The sequence below is a fragment of the Meleagris gallopavo genome, chromosome 24 (genome assembly GCF_905368555.1).
Source record: "Meleagris gallopavo chromosome 24, MGAL_WU_HG_1.1, whole genome shotgun sequence".
In the NCBI taxonomy this organism is placed as follows: domain Eukaryota; kingdom Metazoa; phylum Chordata; class Aves; order Galliformes; family Phasianidae; genus Meleagris; species Meleagris gallopavo.
The window spans coordinates 4296668-4317866 of record NC_139427.1 but is presented as its reverse complement, the minus strand read 5'-3'; the positions used below and the strand labels follow the sequence as shown (position 1 = coordinate 4317866).

Genomic DNA, 21199 nt, shown 5'->3' with positions numbered 1-21199 from the left:
CATTCACCATTTTAATTCCCTTCAATAGTTACTCCTGCAAAAATGAGAACTGCAGTGACTGAATCACAACCTCAGTGTGACAGAGCTCTCCAAAGTTCTTTATTCCTATCACCTTTTTTGCTTATGCACAATTGTTAAAAGCATCAGTGAGCCCCTACTGATAGTTGCGTTTCCTCTCAAGTGACACAAGCAGAATTCTGAGACAGGACTGGTTTTGACAGCAGCATGTGCCAGCTAGGCTAAAGCAACATCTGATCCCCTCATGGAGGTCAGCCTGCCATGTCTCCTGGGATCCTGCCAGCTGTGGCACTTGTGTGTTACAGCTATTAACTCCTGCTGAATTATGGAGGGACTTCATTACCACTGAAATAACCATTCCTGTGTATACCCTTTCATAACCCTTAGCTTTACAGCGGGGAGAGAACAGATTTCCCTACGGCAGCATGAACCAAACTGAGCAGCCTGCAGGTCTCTTGCAGGGGGTTTTAACATGGAAAAAAAAGCAAGGCTGAGTTTGCAAACATTGCGCCATAGCTGTGGAATACACTATGTAGATTTTGTCCCCCCTGTTGACCAATTCCAGGCCTTTTCAAGAAAACTGTGGTCTTACATGCAAAGTCTACAAGCCATGGTACATTTCCCAGGGCAGTGACTGAGAAAGTGAGGGGAAAGGTTATTGTCTGTGCTCAGAAATGGACACAGAGATGAGAAGAGGAAAGACTCCCAGACCAGGTTTACAGCCTAAGTGTACATAGGAGGGGGGGCTTTTGGATTAATTCCTAATGGAGTCCAAGTTGAATATCCCCTATTGTTTGTTTACTTATTACTGTATTGCCTGCTGATTCCAACCCAGATCTCCAATATAGATGCTATACAAACATATACTGAATGACAGCTCCTGTTGTGCTGCATTTGTCTAACTGGAACTATAAAGCATAGGAGGAGAAAAGGTCCTCGAAGAGAACAGCTTCCCTCACTCACACAGCTGGTCAGCAACAAAGCCCAGCAGATGATGCTCACTGCGGTGACTCACTTTCAGCCAATACTCCTCAGTCATTTTTTCCCTTTGCTCCCATTCCATCCTGAGCTCCAAATTTCCGAATTGCAAAAACATCAGAGAATTGAGATCAGGAGGTATTAAATAGCAGTGGCAAAATACAACAGCAAGCAGAAACAAAGCACATACCTGGCAGCATATGGAAATTACTATGGCTCTCATCTAAAATACAAGCCCAAAAGAAAAATAATACATCTTGATCTTTTGACAGAAAAAGCTTCCTTCTTTTCAGATCAACAAATGTGGGGCCTTGGGAACACTTCTGTGATTTGGGCATTCCTCCTGCTCGTGTCATGACTTTGGGCTGAGATAAAGCCCAACTGAACCTCTCTCTTCTACACCTCTGATTCTCTGGAGGATAAATCTGTGTTTGCAGTACAGTTGAAGCCATATTCAAGGTAGGGTTCAGCCTGTGGAGCTGTCTGTGAGGCACATCTGATGAAGTTTAAACAGGGACCTGGTGATTCCTACTGAAGCAATGCACGAGTCTGCATGGTTTATGACAGCACATATAGCTATGCGCTTTGCCCTAAAAATGTCTACTCTGATTTGAATTACTTTTTAATACCTGTGTCAAAAATTTTGGGCATGGAGTACTATAACTAGAATTACTATGTATCTTCTAATATTTTGTTATGGAAGAAGACAATGTTCTAAGGAATTCCATGATTTCTGTACATCCATGTTAAGGTACTGATATCTATTTTCCATGTTCTTCCCCAGCAGTGGCTGCAGTTTAGTGGCTAGTGAAGAGCTTCTCAGGCGATATGCAATTCAAATTGGTAAGAGCTGGTGTCAAACTATATTAAATTTCAGCAGGAATTTACTACACTAAAGCTCACTGCCCTTTGTGTTGTTGCTTAAATAAAGTGAATAATCTTAACTTGCATAAGACCTCTGTGGTTTGGAAACAGACAGAAAAATCACGATGTTCTGAATTAAAAAGCAAGATCAAACTAGTTGTTCAAGTTCAGAAAAACTACATCATCTTTTTTTTTTTTTTTCCTAGAGAGACATGAATGTCTGAAGAGGGTAGATTTCATTTAAAAATGAGGCTGGGGAGGAGAATTTCTCACCAGAGTTTGAATTTCTTGCAAACATGTCATTCCTCTGCTTATTTATCATCTACCCTTCATAAATGTCAAGTGTAATAACAAAAGGTTTTAATAAACCTGTCAGAATTGTTTCATGTCAGATTGAGTGAAAAGGTTATGTATAATAATAAAAACAAGTCCTAAAACAATACTAAATTCAGCTACAGAAGGAGCCCTGGTCTATCCATCTCTCTTGAGAACTCAGTGCTTCTCTGCTGTATTGTTTAGAAAAATAAATTCTCTTGTAACATGTATTAAAAGCTACATAGATGTGCATGTTGCACCTAGTGGAAAAAAAAAAGTGATTTAAACTAGTCATTTCAGTACTGATGACTCAATCTGGGGAGCTGATGACAAGCTCCCTTTCTGTGTCAGATAATAAGAAATATCCTGGCACCTTTGTGCTTCTGAAATGGTTGCACTTTTTTTTTTTTCTTTTCTTTTCTTTTTAAGGCAACAAGGATGAGAATAGTGTTTTGGACCCAGTTCAGTAAAGTCAAGTATATGCCTTGCTGCTTGACATTAACTGAATACGTGCAATTTGTTGCTATTTATTAAAAGCACAGAGTACATCTTACCACTGAGCAAACTGCTGTCCTCCCACGCTTTCACCAAAGCATTTAATTCTCCTTTCCATCTGCCTGCATAATCATTCCATTACAATTGCTTGGGAAAGAAGTAATTGGTTTCAAATGGTCCTGGCTGACCAATTCATATTTGAATACTCAGTTGGGGACCCTGCGTTCTCAATGGAGTGCTTGAATGTTGCCTGTATTACTGATGGTTCCCTGAGTACTCATCTTAAAGATTTCCTTCTTGCCACGCTACTATTTTTGCTTGACCTTGCACAAGCACACTCATAAGAGGATGCTGTTGTGAAGATGTTCTTAACTGAATGGCTGTGATAATGTATACAGGCTGCCCAGCTCAGCTCAGATATGGTATAATTACTGCTCTTGTCCACTTCACTGCTATTTAGTGTTTTGTCTTATGTTCATTCCCAGAAGCATAAAATGAGAATGGGACACAGTGCACTACGTTCTGCATGTGCATCTCCAAGGTCTACAGAGGCATGACAGTTCTATTCACTAAATAGGCAAAAGAAACAATAGGCCAAAGGGATGCATATGGTAGTGATGTCTCTGAGACCCCACAGTTTATTGGTTGCAGAGTTGGGAGTAATCAGTTTACAATTTAGGATGGTGAGTTTTTTCCATTAGCAGCAGAATTCCCTTACCCTGACAAAAGGTAGCAGATCATCTACTGGCTTAGAAACATGTGTGAATGAATGCTCACATACCTGTACAGCATGTATGATAGTGAAAATCTTTTTAGAAATGTGGACCTTCCAAGCTTCTGTTACTCTTAGAAAAATCTTAGAATTACAGAACCATCAAGGTTGGAAAAGATCCCTAAGATCATCTAGTCCAACCATTCACCTATCACAAATATTTCCCTTACACCATTTTCCGTAGTACCACATCTCCACGATTCTGGAACATCTCCAGGGATGGTGACTCAACCACCTCCCTGGGCAGCATGTACCAGTGCCTGACCACTATTTAGTTTTTCCTAATATCCAACCTGACCCTTCCCTGCTGCAACGTGAAGCCATTCTTGATTGCCCTAAATGTTTCTGCCTATGTCATCTTGCCATTTCCAAGGCAAGGTATTTGTCTGGGGCAGTTGACCTGTTTCATGTGGAAATGTGGTATCTACTAAAGCATACAAAAATACAAAGTGAAAGTCTGAAGTCATCAACTCGTCAAAGACGACTGCTCTCACCTCTGCTGTTTCAATTTTCTGTTTCATATGCATGTGTTCAATTACTGTGTTTGCTAGAGAATGAGGGAAAAAAGTGGGGTTTTGTTTAACTGAATAAGAAAGAAAATGTCTGTTCTAAAACAAGACTACTGATTTCTATTATATTATTCTCTAACTATTAAGCAGTTCTATATAAGCTTTTTTTTTTCTTCCAGTGCCCTCGTGAAAAACGAAGCCTGATTTTCCAAGTAGCAGCAATTCATGTATTGATATCTATTTTTTCCTTCTTCCTTTACAGCTGTTTAACATTGGCTCTTCATGTTTAATCAAATATTCACGAGCAACTCAGGTTATTCTACTTAGCAATCTAGTGATCAGCAACTGCCTTCTGGGATAACTGGAGTCAAACATGTCATGCATAGCAGCAGCGCACTGATAACTTGCCAAAGACAGGATTCATGAAATATGTAAAGAGCAAAATGTTTTAGGTCAGGCATGTGCTGACATTAACGAGTTCCTGGTCTCTGAATTAGAAGAATGACTATAGTACTAATCAAAGACAGTGAACACCTTCACATAGGCTGCAAATTCCTTTTTACCCTAAGTCTCTGCATGTCTACAATAGATGTCTCCACTTCTAGTGTTGGTATTTTGATTTTTTAGTACAATTATTGGTGCAATGCAAGCAAAAGCTCATTGTTTAAATGTTACATGAAGTTCACGGTTGCTCATTCAGTATCTCTGGTAGACTTTTTCATCCACTGATACTTCTTTGATGCTGAAAGAAGGGGTTTGTGATGCAAGTTGTGTAAATTTTTGTTTAAATTATTATAAATGTGCCTTGTTTGTGAACTCTGGTGATGGAACTTATAGCTGCATAAAATGTCCAGTACAGATCTTCTGCAGCCATAGTTTCCCCTTAGCTTCCTGCAACATTAAATGGGACTTGTTCACTAGTTGTTCAGTAGTTACATTCCCCTCTGTTAGGAACCAATGCTGCATGTGAACCTATCTGTGAATGAGAAAAAAAGATCCATTTTTTTAACTTCCAAATTATATCCAATTGGTTAAGCTGCGAGTTATAAAACTTAAGTAGAAGGTTAAAATCTTACTCTGCAACAGATGCAGCGTAACAGAAAAAAAAAAAAATAAAAAATAGAGGTTTTAATAATGACATGAGTTTGAAATGAAAGGATTAATCTGTTTGGCAATGAGAGCTAAGAGAAAGAAGTGACATAAAGCAAAGCAAAATAATTTGAGGGCTAGAAAAAAGGAGTAGTAAGGTTCTGAAGTTCAGCAAGGATTAAGACAGTGTCTTGGTATCATGAAATTCTGAAGGACAGAGAACAGATTCTGTGTCGACTTAGATGAATCTTTCTGACATGCTGGAAGAGAGCTGGAAAGAAAAAAAAAAGAGGAGAGGTATGAAAATGAGATTTTAGGGTAAATTAATAAAGAATGTCTCAGAAATGCTCTTGCTCTCCTTGTTTGCTGCTGAATGTTCAGGAATTCCCATGATGGCTCAAGGTCAGTTTTGTAACACAATGTGCATGTTTTACTTCCTTGAATGATGATGGTAAAGAAATTTTACTTTGAGCTTCGTCTCTTCTGCTTAGGATATTCTGATAGTTGTTGGAATTACCCCCATTGGATGTGGGGAATGACAAAGATTTCTCTTTTGTTTATAAGGTTTACAATGTGGCTGTTGCAGCTATCGTTCAATATATTATGGGGGACTCTTGGATTTTAACCTGGTGATGATCGAGACAAGTTCTATTAAACTGCTGTCATTCATTACAGTTCAAGTGCCTATTTACAATGCAAAGACACAGCAGAAGCATGCAGCCAGCCACTGTCTGCTGTCTCTCCAATTTTGAACTTTCTTCTTGTGTAAAGAGAAATAGTTGCAGAGTTTCCCAGTGATTTATGCCCAGACATTTTTAATCTGGGAGTTCTTGAGAATTGTTTTAGTGTTATCACACCTCTCTGATTCATTTTTCTCTGGGAAATCACTTCTAGAAAGCCAAATTGCTGAGGAGAGAGATATTAGGAGAAAAGTAGGTGTTAGTGATGAGGGAAAAAAAAAAAAAAAAAGTAGCATTTGTTACCTGATATAGATAGTGGTTTAACTGTAATTCTTAGTGATAGACCAATTTCAAATTCTGGTAGCTTCTAACTCTCTGGGGGCTGAGGGAATGAAGGATCCAATTCTGTAATACCTAACAAGAATGTGGTATCTGTATTGTGTGTTATTTAATGTTTTTCATATGTTCCAGGATTTCAGCAAGCTGAGGTTTGAAGTTCTTCAGTTGGGTTTTTCTTCTGCTGTGTGCTACGTAAGAACACAATGGACAAGATATGTTCAGGCTCGAAAAGAACACTTGATGGTGTCGGGGCAAGACAATAATGTTATTGCTGAAATTTGTTTTCTGGGATTTATGTCCGGAAAAGAATTTTCTAGACAAGAAAGTGCCATAGTTACTGCCCTCACAGTCTGACTGAAAATCATCAAATATGCAAGGCCCTATTGTATATTGAACTAATCTTGATTGAGAAAGTACTCAAAGAAAAACACTTATATAATGTAATTACTTCTGTTTGACCCTAGAGTTATGAAGCTCACTGGCTTCATCCTTGTTTAATTTAGTTGTGGCAAAACGAAATTGCAAGGGTCTGATTCCCATTTTTTATCAAGGCTATTATTCTGGTAGAGATGCTTGCTGACTTTTTGCAACGCTGGAATGGAATAAAGGAGTTTCAGTAGAATTGAACTTTAAAGCCTGGGTGATGTATGTTTCTATTATACACTGCAATCAAGGTATACTTATTTTTATTTTATTAGCAATAAAGGATATACACAAACAGTTGTTGAGTGGAAAACTGGAAGCACAGATTTTAGACACAAAACTGTCTACCATTTTATACTCGTTATGAAAACCTGATGTGCAAAAATCTTTTGGCTTATTTTAATTGGTTGAAATTAATTGTTTTTCATCATAAGTACTGACAGACGTGTACACAGTAAAAGCTAACATTTACCAAAATTTAAAATTGAGGTTATTCTTGCTGTGGTTTAATTCTAGTTCATGCCCCTAGTTGTAACTGACCCAGAGGTTAATAATGCTGTTAGTTATGTAAATGCCAGAACTTGGACATTTTGTCTTAGGTCTTTTTAAAATGTGGGTGCTCAATCATGTCCTTGAATAGAAATTACAGTAACTCTAGTAAAAATTGGTTTTATCATCAATAGAAACAGTACAGTTAAAATATACTTTTAAAAATTCCATGAATCTTTAATCTTTTACCTTCTTTTGACCTCCTAGGAAAACTGATGAAGGAATGCTGTAGCAATGCTCTAGCAGCTGGTAATTTAAGAGAATGCCTTTATTTTCTCTGGAGCCTACTAGTGACAGTATTCAGAATAGATGGCTCTGTGGTTAAGATCAATAGATATTTTCTTTTAGTGCTGATTTAGCTTTATGACTGCAAAGGAAAGCAATTAAGTCAGGCCTGGGGAACATGTAAGTATGCTCACATATGCTCACAGAGGTGGCAGTTAAATGGGCTGTTTTTCATGATAATACTGAAATAGTAATGGTTGAAGTAAATATCAAATGTCATCCAAACTGTTACCATAGTAATGTTAAAACGAGTTGAATTTCAGTCCATCAAATGAATATTCAGTTGATCCTGTTCATTTCCATAAAGAGATTGTATACTCATTTCATACCAGCACTTGGTGATATGCAAGGACAGATTTTCTACAGTTAGACAAGAATTTTTTATTTTTCTTCAAAGCATTTTTTTTTTCTTTTGTGAAAATATCATTGTTGAACATTGGTCAACTGTACTGTTGTTTTATTAATTTTAGAAATCTTTATGAAGTTTTAATTCAGTGGGATGAGAGAAGTCCTTCATGAAGAGTTGCAGCCCGACCTCATTTCTTTGGAGGAAAAGCAATGGCACAGGAAAAAATTTACAGTTGTATATCTCTTGATTTCTAATGGTTGAGAATGCTGTCATGTACAGATAGATGGCCAGTTCCTATTTGATTTGTTCAAGAAGATAGAGGAAATTTATAGGAAATATTTTGTCTTTTTGTATTCTACTTAAAAATCTCAGATACCTGTGTTCTTTAACACCATAACTTGACTCTGCTTTCAGTAGCAAAGCATTACAGAGCTGTAGAGCAAGAAGATGTGTTATGTTGAAACTCATTTTGCAGCACTTCAGTTTTCTTGTACACCCAGATTCCCAAAAGGGCCAGTGTTTCCCGGTCTTGTACTGGTGACTGTATGATGATGAATCCATGCCCATATAGTTGTTGATTACATTCTGAGTTAATTCAGTTCTTAATGATGGTTATATTCATAAGCATGGAGTAGTTATTTAGCAGTCTTGCCTGAAAGACCAGAAATGTAGATCTTACTGAAATACAATGAAAGACAGTCCATGAATTCCAGCAGACTACAGAATCTTTCTTTGAGAAGTAGCAGCTAGAAGGTAGGAGCTCTTTTGAGGTTAAAAAGACACGACAGCTGGCAACTCCCACTACAAGCCAGAGGATGAAAAGATTGAGTGCAGCCCTGTGAAAAGGACTTGGGGATACTTGTTGATGGGGAGCTGGACATGAGCCAGCAATGTGCACTCACTGCCCAGAAAGCCACTCACACCCTGGGCTGCATCAACAGAAGTGTGGCCAGCTGGGCAAGGGAGGGGATCTGCCCCTCACCTGGAGTACTGCGTCCAGATATGGAGTCCTCAGTACAGGAGAGACATAGATCTGTTGGAGTATGTCTGGAGGAAGATCACAAAAATGATCCAAAGGATGGAACACGTCTCCTGTCTCAAGAACAGGCTGAAAGAGCTGGGGCTGTTCAGCCTGCAGAAGAGAAGACTCTGAGGTGACCTGATTGTGGCCTTTCTGAATCTAAAGGGAAACTACAGGGAAGAAAGGGACAGACATTTTAGCGGGGTCTATAGTGATAGGAAAAGGGGAAATGGTTTCAGGCTTGAAGAGAGTAGATTTAGGTTAGATATAAGAAAAAGATCTTTTATGGTGAGGGTGGTGAGACACTGGCACAGACTGCTCAAAGGATGGGGCATCCACAACTTCTCTGGGCAACCTGTTCCATTGCTTCACCACCCTCAGAGTAAAAAATTTCTTCCTAACATCTAACCTAAATCTCCCCTCTTTTGGTATAAAACTATTCCCCCTTGTTCTATCACTACCAGACAGTGCGAAAAGTCAGTCTCCCTCTTGCTTGTAAGCTGCCTTCACGTACAGGAAGACTTCAATGAAGTGTCTCCAAAGCCTTCTCTTCTCTAAGCTAAACAAGGCTGACTCCCTCAGAATTTCTTTATAAAGGATGTAGAGGTGCTGCTAACTGGAGAAGGTAACAAGTTCTTTTATCTCTTTGAGTTGCATAGGTGTGGAGATAAGTGGAAACTTGCTGTGGTACCGTTATCTCTCTACGCTGCTTTAAAAACTGCGGATATTGTTAGTAGCTATTACTAATGATAAATATTTATTTCTGCCCTTAAAAGGAACTCCGCTGCTGCTGTCTTCAAAATGTCCTTGAGTAGATTTTTAGTATGACTTTAATCAAATGTCATTTTAACTCTAGTCCTATTCTGCAAATCTCTAGTGAAATTCTATTAATTTTCAATTAAACTTCAAGTAAACCAATTAGCATTTTCATTTCTACACAGCAACAAAGGCAGAATTTGTAATGAGTCTATCCTGTTGTCCACAGAGGAATAAATGGTCTGGATAGATTTTCCCAGCGTATCCTTCTGTGAAATTTTGTCAAGAATATTATCTTTATCATTTTATTTCCTCTTTAGGCACCAAATTGGATTTATTGTGGCACACAAAACTATATTCAGCCACTTCTTTCCCTAAGTTGTATTTCAGTATTCTTTCCATCTTCATTGCAAATACATATATATATGTATTCTTCTTTAATATCGTACAAGTGTGATTTTACAAGTCAAAACAGTGCCTAGCTGTGGCAGGCACTGTGAAACCCTTCTTGTCCTGAACAGATTCAGGACCTCAATTTGACAGAGGGCAGGAGAAGGAATTTTATCTTTTCATTCTAAATACATGAATAGGAGTGTTTGAATTACCACAGCTGGAAACAGACTCAGACCCAGAACTTTTCTGTCTCCCTCCACTATTTCATCTCTCTTCTGCTTTCTCTTATTGCTACCTCCTCCTCACACAGACGTGATCCCTGCCCCAAAAAGCTTCATTATAAAGAATATATAGTCCCTGAGAGGGAATCCTGGAGTTCTTCCAGGTTGGGTATGGTGTCATAAACTTTCATCATTATTTCAAGCTTGCAGCTTTCTGTAGTGGTCTGCCTCTCCTTTAATGTTCTGCTAATCTAATCACTGGGTGCTGCAGTTTCATACCCTCACTTGTGCCAGCTCCAGTGCTTCTCTGACCCTGCACAGAACTGTTGCAGGTCAGTAAGCTAGCAGAAAGCTAATTGCTTTTTTTAGGTTGGGTTAGTTTTTTGTGCCAGGTTAGCTGGATGAAATGGATCCACTTAAGCTGCTGTGGAACTGCATCTCAAGCCACTGTCATAGCCAAGCTGCGGTTACGCTCGTCTCTTCCAATATCCTTTAAACTTAGAAGTGAGAGTGAGAGTCACCCTGGCTAAGTTTCATGCTGAACATAAACATCTGAGCCAGAAAGCTGGTCTGCAGAGGTTCCCTCAGCAATTGGAGGACTGTGCTCTGAGGCACACGTGGAGTACTTCAGGTAGTTCCTACTGTGAAATCCTAATGACAGAGCCAGTTCTACTGACTGCAGGGGACATCCAGGGAGCACTGCCGCCTATGCAAGTATTTCTGGTTAGGCCAATAATACACTAAAACCATTAATTCAGAATAAATCCACTTTTGCCTTCCCCCAGTTTTTTTAAAGAAAACAGACAAAAGGTTTTATTTTTGAACAAAAACAGCCTCAAGTTGAATTCTTGGTTGAATTCCCCACTTGGTGTCTACACGTTGCTGTTGAGAGAGCCAGCGCTGTCTTGTAAATACCTTCATGGTTTTTTTTGTATGATATTTTTCTGTTAATATGAACAAAGTTGGTTTTCCCAGCCATCAGAGAAGTGTGGGTATACAAGATGCTTTTGTAATAAAGCTGTGATGTTCAGTAGAAGCTGACACAGAACGTTTGCTCCATAATTTGGATGGTTAATGGCAACGTGCAGTGCTCTGAAGCAGCCTTGTCTCCAAATAAATCTCTATTTAGGATCTCTGGCCTGTTTTCCAAAGTATTCATGAGATGGAAAGGGGAGAAGAAATAACATTTAATACATTTTGACAAGTTTTACCCATAAATACTGAGTGAGAACACCTCTGTTGCACATCCATTTCTTTGATTTGCCAATCCCCCTGCAGGCCTCATTTGGAAATGAAAATGCACTGGTTGCACTTGTTAGATTTTGTATCAACTGCCTGTCAGTGTACCTAACCTGTGACCAAGCCAAAGAATGAATAAAGGGTTAAATTGCCAGGTTTGGGCCTTTGGAAAGGTGGATGGAGCTTGTGGTAGTGTGGGTGGGAAATCTCACAACAGACAGATGTGTGGGGCCTCCTTGGCTGTGGTGATGGTTGGGTGCTGCTTGCACTTGATTGAACAGGCTGATATTTGGTGAAGGAATATCTTGATATTAGAGCTCCTACAGCTTGTGCAGCCTTCACCTGGTTTTGCTCCCACCTCTGAGAAACAGTTGGTGGCAGCACCTGAACAGGAGAGAGCAAACCTGCAGGCAGTGTTTCCTGGCCCCCTCTCTAAAGCCTGAAGCAATAGCCTTCTTACTGAAAATCTTACTCAAGAAAACTCTTCAAACCAAATGATGGTTTAGAAAATCGACATTGGGTTTTTGCAGCACTGGGCGTGTGGGGATCTTTCGACAAAGAATGTACATCTCAGAGCTAAATAACTCTTATTTGACATATGAATTTTCACACAGTTTTCCACATATTCCCAGAATGATCAAACATGTTAAATCTAACATTGCATCTGCTCTGTTCAATCAAGGGGCTCTTGCCAGGGCTGCGCATTAGTCTTTTAGTTTGCATGTAGATGGTACAGATGTTGAGGTAAGCAGATTGCTCTTTGGGCCTCCTCACAATGTTTGCTTACAGGAGCCTGTTTTTATCTTTCTGGAGTACCAAGGGGCCTGTTTGAATACTAACTAAATTGCTTAAGTCTTTGGTATCAGTCTTGCATTCGCATAGCCTGTGTTGGATGGAACTGGAGGGTTTTGGTCTTGATGGGGGCTGCAGAGTTGTGAGAGGTATGCTGGGGGTGGACTCAGAGCAAGCAAGGCTGCTGCCTGCCCAAACTTCAACCCCGAGGAGGAAGGTTTGAGTCAGGACAGAAGACTTGAAAGGAGATGCTGGTGCCAAGGAGGAAATGGAGAGTATGGAAAAAGGAGGTATTCAGAGAAAAGTGGGTCTCTACCATGGAACCACAAAGGGGCTGCAGGTTGTGATAGGATGAGGGTGGAGGGAGATGGAAAGGAGGAGCAGCAAAGAAAGGAAGCAGAGCCCTGACCCCAATCTCGAGCAGCGAGCCTTGCCTCAGCAAGCAGGAGAATGTAATGTGGGCAAGGGGTGGGAGGCTGCAAGGGGAGAGGTCTGCAGTGAAGGTGAAGTGTTTTCTCAAGTCCTTGCTTAATTTCTGTCTGTTTCTCAGTCATCCAAAATCCAGGAAGAAAACTCTCTAACTCCAATATGGTGTTAGAAGGTTGCATTCCTTTATTCCTCATGATGTGAACTGGGCAACTTCACCAGCAAGTGCATCCTTTCAGAGTTCAGGTTCTACACTTATACAGCTAAGACATACATATGCAGTACATCGACATACATATTCATTCTTTTTCAAGATCTCATAGATATGTGCTAATGGTATACTGGTGGTATCTGGGGTGGTTGAGTGCCCACCTACTTCTTCCCCAGCTTTCACCATCAGCTTCATCCCTGAAGCCTTTGACACACTTCAATCCACTTTTCCCCAGTTTGGAAGATTTCAATGGCTTATTAGGCCATAGTGAGTCACTTTTTAAAAACACCGTATGTGGAACCTGAGGAAAATGTCCTTACATGATTTGAGGTAAAAAATAAAAGTATTCTATTGAGACTCCAGTATTTCTTGTGAGGCAAAATCATTGAGGCAGAAGATAAAAGTATACTATACCCAGTGCAAAATTATTGAGGAAAAACAAGACTATTCACCCACTAAAGCTGAAATGGAGAGTTTTAGAACTATCATTTATGGATTCCTTTTATAAACTAGTATATTGGTTCTTAAACTAATATACTAATCCCTATTGCTAAACAAACCAACCTATATCACTTCATACCAGAATCAGTAATTCAAATTTGATTGGTAAAAATTAAGAGAAACCCCCTGACTTGAGCCAGTTTTTGCCTCTGACTCTAGTCTAGGATTCAAACATGGAAAAGAAACAGTGCCAAAAACCCAAGGGAGATTTCACTGTTTGCAGGTGTGAAGATAAAGTTCTCAAAAGCTCCTAAGCAAGTCTCAGTGGGCTCCTCAGGTTGTTAAGACACTCAACTCTTTAAAATTTTATTTGTCGAAACTATCAAGAAATGAGATACTCATAAACAGCAAAATGTTTCTGTTTCAGAAGCCCTAAATGTGTTTGGCTGAGCCAAGCCTGCTGGTGGGACTAGAAGGAATGAATGGTGTCTTACTGACACATTTGTTCCTTCTCATTACAGCTGCTACGGACCAGCATGCTGATTAAAAATGGCTGTAACTTTCTGGTAGAAACAGAAGGAATTCTGCAACAGTAAATAGAGCAAAGATGTGTGTTTGGGCAAGAAGGGATTTTTACAATACTGTTAAGGCAATAAGGGAAAGGAGAAAATTCAGAGTTCCTGTTACTATTCATAAGAACATAGTGAGAGGGAAAATGCAGCAAAGATCTATTTCAGCCAAGAGATTAGGCAGGTTACCAAAGCAAGTAGAACTGCTGGTTGGCCAAATGTCTGTCCTGAAGATTGAAAAGCAAAACTTAAGGGTAATGAAAACACTTGGTTGCATATTTCTGATGTCCACATCAGCAGGACTCACCAAAATGTAAAGCAGTACGTGGCAACAACACCTGCAATCTTGTTTGCAGAGATGTGACTGACTGCTAATCAGACAAGAGTTGCTGTGTATTCCACCTACTGTAAGTGAAAATATTTCTGCTCAGCACCTATGCCCTAGGGCAGGCATCCAAATGACATGCAAGTGGGCAACATGACAATTAGTGAGCTATTCTAGGCAGGTAATACATGCTGAGTATGATAAAATTGAATCCACCTCTCTGAGTCTGTGTGGGTCTTTTGGATGACTTCTTCCTTGAGGTAGTATTTGAGTTTTAAGGTATCTATCAAATGACTTAAAAATTTATTTATACTTTTAACAAAACTATTAAGAAATGCGATGAGGCAAAAGGCAGAACATGTTCAATCAAAGGTTGAGGTTTAGAGGTTCTTCATTTTGTTTTACTTTTGCCCATAAAAAACTGCATCTGGGTTCAGTCTCAGCATGTGATTCATGATTTATGCTGCTACAACTGGGAACAGCATCCTCTTTTAAGAAATAACTTCTATGCAAATTCTTTTATGTTTTCTTTTGGCGTTTGTTGCAGCAAAAAGGGCTGTGCAAGTTATTAATGCTACCAGTAACAGAATTGATCTTACATTTGACAGAGGGCCATTTCAAATTAGAATTGAATCACATTGCTGTGTATGATACAGACTAAACCTGAAAGAAGTTAATTTAGTTTTTGTTTCATTTTCTTTCTTAGTTCTGGAATCCTAATAAGAACAGAAGGTGCTATTTCATATAAAACTAAGGAATTTCTTGCAAGTCTTCATCTGTATATGGTTCTATTATTTTAATAATGACATAATGCATACTATTATGTTGCATAATACAGGGAGAGGCCGTTATGTGGGAAAATCCCAAGCGTTGTTCTTACTTTCAGATGTAATATTCCAGGGTTTTGAAAGTAAGATAAATATTTTTTATTTAAATATTAAGTAAATAATTATTGATACATTTCAGTGGTATCCCAGAGATCTTGACTATCTCCTGTCTTGCTCTTGTCATTTTTATTAGAGTGAACTTGGAGCAGGATGCTGCTGTTTGGACAAAGCAATACCTTGTGCTTTAGACTACCTCTATAGTGAATTATTTAAAATTGATGGCCCTTTGCAGACTAACAGCAGTGCTGTGACCTCTGGTATTTGGAGCTATTGGTAATAATAATAATTTGGGAGACACTCTGTGGTCCTCAATGAAAGTGAATGTGTAATTAGATATTTGAATTAATTATGTTGCGCTTGAGCTAACAGAGATGCCAAAAGGCTAAAATTCCCCAGGGACTCATGACAAGTTGGTGGCAGAGCTTAGAATAAAACACAAATATATTTCCCTCTCTGCCTTTCCTTTGCCACCAGGCAAAACTCATAATTGCTCTTATTTTATTTTATTTCTTAAGGAGGGGCCATATGTTCCAAAATACAGGCTAGGCAAAATGCCAAGCATGGAAGGAAAAACAGCTTTGCATCACTAGTGTTTGCTTTACATTGTCCTCAATGTTTTTCTGTCTGCTTCCCACAGACCGGGGAGGGATGCTCATCAATGGAAAATGCACTGTGTGGTCAAAGAGCTGAACAGTCTGCATAGAGCTCTATTTGTGATTTCTGTACCGAAGGTAAGTAATATTAACACACTTCTATAAATCAATTTAATTTATGTAATTGAGGTGACAAATTTGAGAAAAAAACCTAGTGACAAACTATTGTAATTATAGAAAATCATCCAGTGAACTAATAAAGTAACAATCTATCAACAAAATTTATGCATTTAAATACCCTGCTACATGCAGTAATTACACATGGGAAAGCTGGTGAAATTCTGTCTTCTCCTTTACAAGAGGAAAAATGAGGGGAATTCTGAACCTTTCAATGCTCACTTTTGGGATGTAACGCAAAAGGAAGTTTGTGCCATGCTGCTCTTGCTGCTTAATGCAGCCCGTTGTAGGCAGAAACCCTTTGCTTTGAACATTGGGTGAGGTGTTGGATCTCCTAGTGAACTCCTTGGAAGGTGTTCTTTGTATTTGTCACAATTAGTGACATGAGTTTTAGTAGCTGATAAATGTATCTTTTGTTAATATACGGTGTTTGCCCCAGGACGTGCTTGCAATATTAATTTCTGAGCAGTGATGATTATAGTTAACTGACTAGTTTTAATAATTAATTATTATCAATGATTACAATTATTGATCATTTTCAGTAAGTAAGATATTTATTTGCACTCGTGCCAACTTCTTAATGCTCACCCTTTACAAAGGAAAAATGAGTGGGAACAGAGGTAGCTCTGCTTAGCTACAGTTATTAGTGACGTAAGGTATAACTGTATCTATAATTCCATTTAATACTGTGCAAATCCAGTAAAATAGGACAAAGTGCAAGCACGACTTCTCTTCTGTGAATATCCCAACCTTCTGACACAGCCCTGATAACTGGAATGCCACAAATTAAGCTTTCACCTTTGTGCATGTGCCCTACTCTGTAACTAGACCACCAAGTTCATTAAGCCCATTTGCACGATAAACAGCATTAGTAATTTAAATAAGGGTAAAAAAATGGATGGAAGAACACTGCTACTTTACTTTGAAACTGCAGTACATTCCTCCATGGGAATGCTAGGGAAGAAAATAACGTGCAACACTAATAGTGCTCCATGTAAATGCTTTGTAGGAAGCTGACGGTACAAACAGAAGAGAGGTGGAAAATGCTTGTGGGAACTTGTTCAGGTTCCCAGCAGCTAGATTCTTTATTATCTTTACAACACACACTGAGACAGTATCAAAGATAATGCCAAGACACAGTCGCCATGATAAAGCATTTAGACACGTGTTCTTTGCTTGAAAAAAGAGTACGGAAGAGAGAAGAGATTATGAACTTCAAAGAGCTGCCTTTAAGCTAGGAATATTTGTACTCCAGCTGTCAGAAAACTGTTCTTCCATTGTTAACACAAGAGCAATCTTCACTTGAGCCAAGTGTCTAAATGAAAGCTCTAGTGATAGCCAGTCTTGAAATTTAGCTTTGAGTCTTGGCAATTAGACTTCTGGGATGGTACTGATGTCAAACATCATTAGTGCAATAATTGTATGTATGTGTGCAACAGTTGTTTCAGCTGTGGCTTTGCTCTCTAGGTACGTATGCAAAAGCTACAAACACTAACAGGTTGTTTTTAAAGACTTCAGAGAAGCTGAAGTGAACTGAGACAGTTTGTTCCTCCGATGTTTTACATTCTCCTTCAAGAAATTGCCATTAAATGAAGGAAAAACTGACAAATTGATGGCTAGGATAGAAGACACCATACTTTTTTTTTTTTTTTTTTTTTTTTTCACTGAGAGCAGTTAGGAGGAACCTAACTATTAGAGAGTGTTTAAAGGAGGGCTGAAAAGTTAGAGGAGGCTCTAGAGAGCAAGATGTGAGGAGCAGCTGAGGTCCCATGGTTTGGCCCACAGAAGAGAAGGCTGAGAGGAGGCCTCATGGTGGCCTGCAGATCCTTACAGAGGAGACAGCATGGAGTTGTAGTAGGAGTGGGTCAGGCTCTGAAAGTAATGCCTGCTATTTTATTATGTTGGTCTACGGTGTCAGAGGTGGATGCTGGCAGTACAGCAGTAGGGCTTGAACCTCCTGCCAATATTCCATTATGTCTTGTTGCTGTGAGACAGATGGCAGCAGAGAGGCAATCTGACAAAATGGAATCTGACATGGAAATGTGTATGATGTCAAGGTCTGGAACTGAATTCTTCAACGCAGAAAATATGGCACTCATTGACATTCATTGATATTTGCTGAATGTTTATGGAGACCAAAGAATGGATGTGAACACAATGAGGCTGTGGGTGGTGTGTTTCAGCAGTGGTGAGAATGGATCGCCTTTGCTGGTGCAAATTTGTATGAACGCAGCATGCAGGCCTTGTTCTTTGTTGGTGAAAATGCACAGCTAATGGTGGTGGCTGAGTTGGAAAAAAAACTAGCGTTTTATAGCTGATAATTTTCTCTATCAGAGAAAATAGTGATTATTGTGCTCTGTCTTGGATGTAGTTTCCATGGAAATAAGTAAGATGCATTACTTTTGGAGCAATTTATGTATGTTTCTAACAGGGAGAGGTAGCTAGGCAGCATAAAACTAGGGATCAGATCAGCAGTATGAGGATAGCTCCATCCTTAGCTCATGTCTTTGAATTCTTAAAAAAAAAAAAAAAAAAAAAAAAAAAAAAAAAGGATGTTTTAAAAATGTTTGAGTTATTTTTTTCTTCTTTTACCAGTTTTGCATGCCTGGAATACAACACTTGAGAACACCATTCTGGAGGTTTATAGCTTAATGTATCTTGCTGTATGGTTTGGTGAGAAGCAGGTTAAAAGCTTTCAAAATATGGTCTACTAAGCAACTTCTCTCATGGCATCAAAGCTACAGCACTGGGTTTTGTGGGGAAGGGATGTTGGCAAGGGGTAGAGATTAATTTCTTGTTGTAATCATTGAATGTCCAATTGAATGTGCAATATTGCTAGAAGGTCTCTGTTCAAGGGAGTTTTTCCTGTAATTCTGTAAACATTTGTGGAAAGCAAAACTCTTCAAAAAAAGAATCCTCCCAGGTGCTGAAAATGAAAGAAAAGCAGAGACCATTGTTCCATTACTTTTCAGTGAAAGCAGAATTAGGACACTGACCAGCAACAGTTCTAGAAAGTATTGTATTTAAAACTAGTGAGCTAATTTTACTGACCTTCTTCAGTATATTATTACATAACTAGTTCTATTTAAATCAGTAAAGTGTACAAATGTTTAAAACTTCTTCATCTTGAACCTTTCACGTCATAATTCTCTTTGCCCTTGTATTTAGTATTTGTGCAATTGTCATGAAAATATATTGGACCATTTGGGTGATTCTCTGCTATACCGTTCTCGTATTCTCTAGCACAGTTTGGCTCACTCTCCCCTTTGTGATAAGATTCATGTTTGGAAACTTTTTGTGGTCTATGTGTTTTTTACCTTTGCTGTTTTGATATGTATCTGCAGAGAGAAATAGGCAATGTTTAGCCATTCAGTGAAAGCTAAATCTTATTTTTGTAAGAATTATGCAAACACATTTAACTTGTTTAGTGAACAAACACCTATTCACAAAGCTCTAAGTTATACCACTGACTTCTACTGCAGTGTAAAGTGGAAATGAACACAGGGATAGAAATGAGAGAATAAAACAGGAAAGTTGATAAAAGTGCCATTTCCCCCCCTTAAGAACAAAGCTGTTTTACACTTGGCCACAAACCCCTTCTTTCTTGGTAATATATATTTAGAATGATTTAAGAATACTTAAGCATTTTAGAAGCATATTGCAGCATTTCTGTAGCTGAGCTCTTTTTGTATGGCTTAGAATAAATGCAGTACTATCTTAGGTATTGTCCTCCATTACTGTACTATCTGAGCAACCCTTAATCTTTTAATGTACTTTGACAACACCTCTGTGACTTAAGGAAGTTCTATTCTCCTTTTCAGAAGTGAATAACTAAGGAACAAAGAGGTTCAAATGGAGATTTTCTTTTTATGCTCTCTGCCTTGATTTGAGTGAGAACTGTTTTCTGTCTCCTTTGTATCTAAGTTTGATAGTGGTGCAGTAGTAATTAGGTCAACATCTGAATTGCTTAAAAAAATAATTTGGGGAAGTCAGTGATTAATGGATGTCTTGTATCAACACAATGAAAGTGGAATCCTTTTTTATTTTTATTTTTTTTATTATTACCTGAAAACTAAGGGGTAAGTAAAGGGAAAAATATCTATCACAAGTGTTTGAGCTTGAAATATGGAGGTTTTTAAGATACATTATAGACTGTTAGGGTGGTAAGTAGGATTCCTGTACCAATATGAATTCATCTGTTCTGCAAAAGGCAATTGCAGCCTGAACTGCTATAGAGAGGAACTAACTGGAACTCTGGGGGGATTGTATGACATAGTGCTTGGGATACCTTACTGACACCTTTTGTTTCAAAATCTGAAATCATTTAAGGTGATTTCTCTAAATATGCTAGAGGAAATGGAAAACCTTTCTAAAGTAGAGGCATATATCACGTTAGGTCATTGTTCTACTGGGATTGAACTGGCATTGTTTACGAAAAAAACATTCATATCTGTTCAGGTCCTAGGCATAGTAATCTGTGAATATTTACAGTTTACTGAGGTTTGTTAGGCTATTTGAACAGAATTGAATCTCTATTTATTGGTTGCTCTCTAGAAGCTGAAAATGCACACTTTGGGTTCTTGTCCTGCATACGTGCTCACAAAGCTGCCAGGATACCACCATCCCTTTCTTCTCCCCCAGTGGAGCTGCTCTTCAAAATGCCTACACAAATATATTAATTTCTGCTATCTTTGTCATGTAAGTTGACTGTACGTTCCCAGTGGAGCCCTGATTTCAAATGTGATTTCCTACTGCTAATAAACTGTACAAGCAGCTTATGATTTTCATTATATATGGTTTGAACTCTGTGATATTTTTGACCCAGAAACAAGAAAGCTTGAAGCAATGCCTGAAGTCTTACTAGAGTGTATTACTTCAGATTCCCAGGAAGATAATTTTTTTTCCCAGGTCAGCAGATGCTTGTAGGTTTTGATAGATATTATCAATTATGTCTCCAAAAATGAATTATGAGTTGTGAAAGGAACAGTATACATATATTCTTAAGTCTTTGGGGACCCAGCTGCATAGTCCTGGAGCAGTTTTTGAAAGGTGGAGGTTATAAGAATCAGATGAATCTTATTGCTTGCACTAGCAGTGCTGATGTGGAGCGCATGTTGCAGGTATTCATTGGTGTACTCATATTAACTGCAAATGTTTTATCAGTGTGTTTTGTCTTTAGAAAGAATTCATCAAAATATGAATTCTCAAGGGAAATCACTCTTATCTGAGAAGGAAAAAGTCTGCTTCTCTCCAATAAGAAGAAATATTTCCTAAATATAGCACAGACATTATCCCTTCAGTACTGTTCTGAGTTTTCCTGTAAGTGTCCAGGGAATGTGGAGAAGCATTAAGAGTCCATACCATAGGTTTCTATTGCTATCTGTGTGTAGGGTCTGCTTGGCGGTGTTGATCAAGTCAGTTCACTTGGGTTTACTTTCATATTTAGTTAGTAGAAAGGTGAGTAAACCATTCTGTTTGTGCCT

General features: G+C 38.7%; 1 long non-coding RNA gene across 2 annotated transcripts in view; it reads left to right on the top strand.

The window, feature by feature from the left end:
* Positions 1-21199, top strand: part of LOC104914248 (uncharacterized) — a 156711-nt gene that overhangs the window by 13913 nt on the left and 121599 nt on the right. For both annotated transcript variants that reach the window (XR_014887986.1, XR_014887985.1), the window contains exon 2: positions 15584-15677. This is a non-coding gene — a long non-coding RNA (uncharacterized LOC104914248). The remainder of the gene's footprint in view (positions 1-15583; positions 15678-21199) is intronic.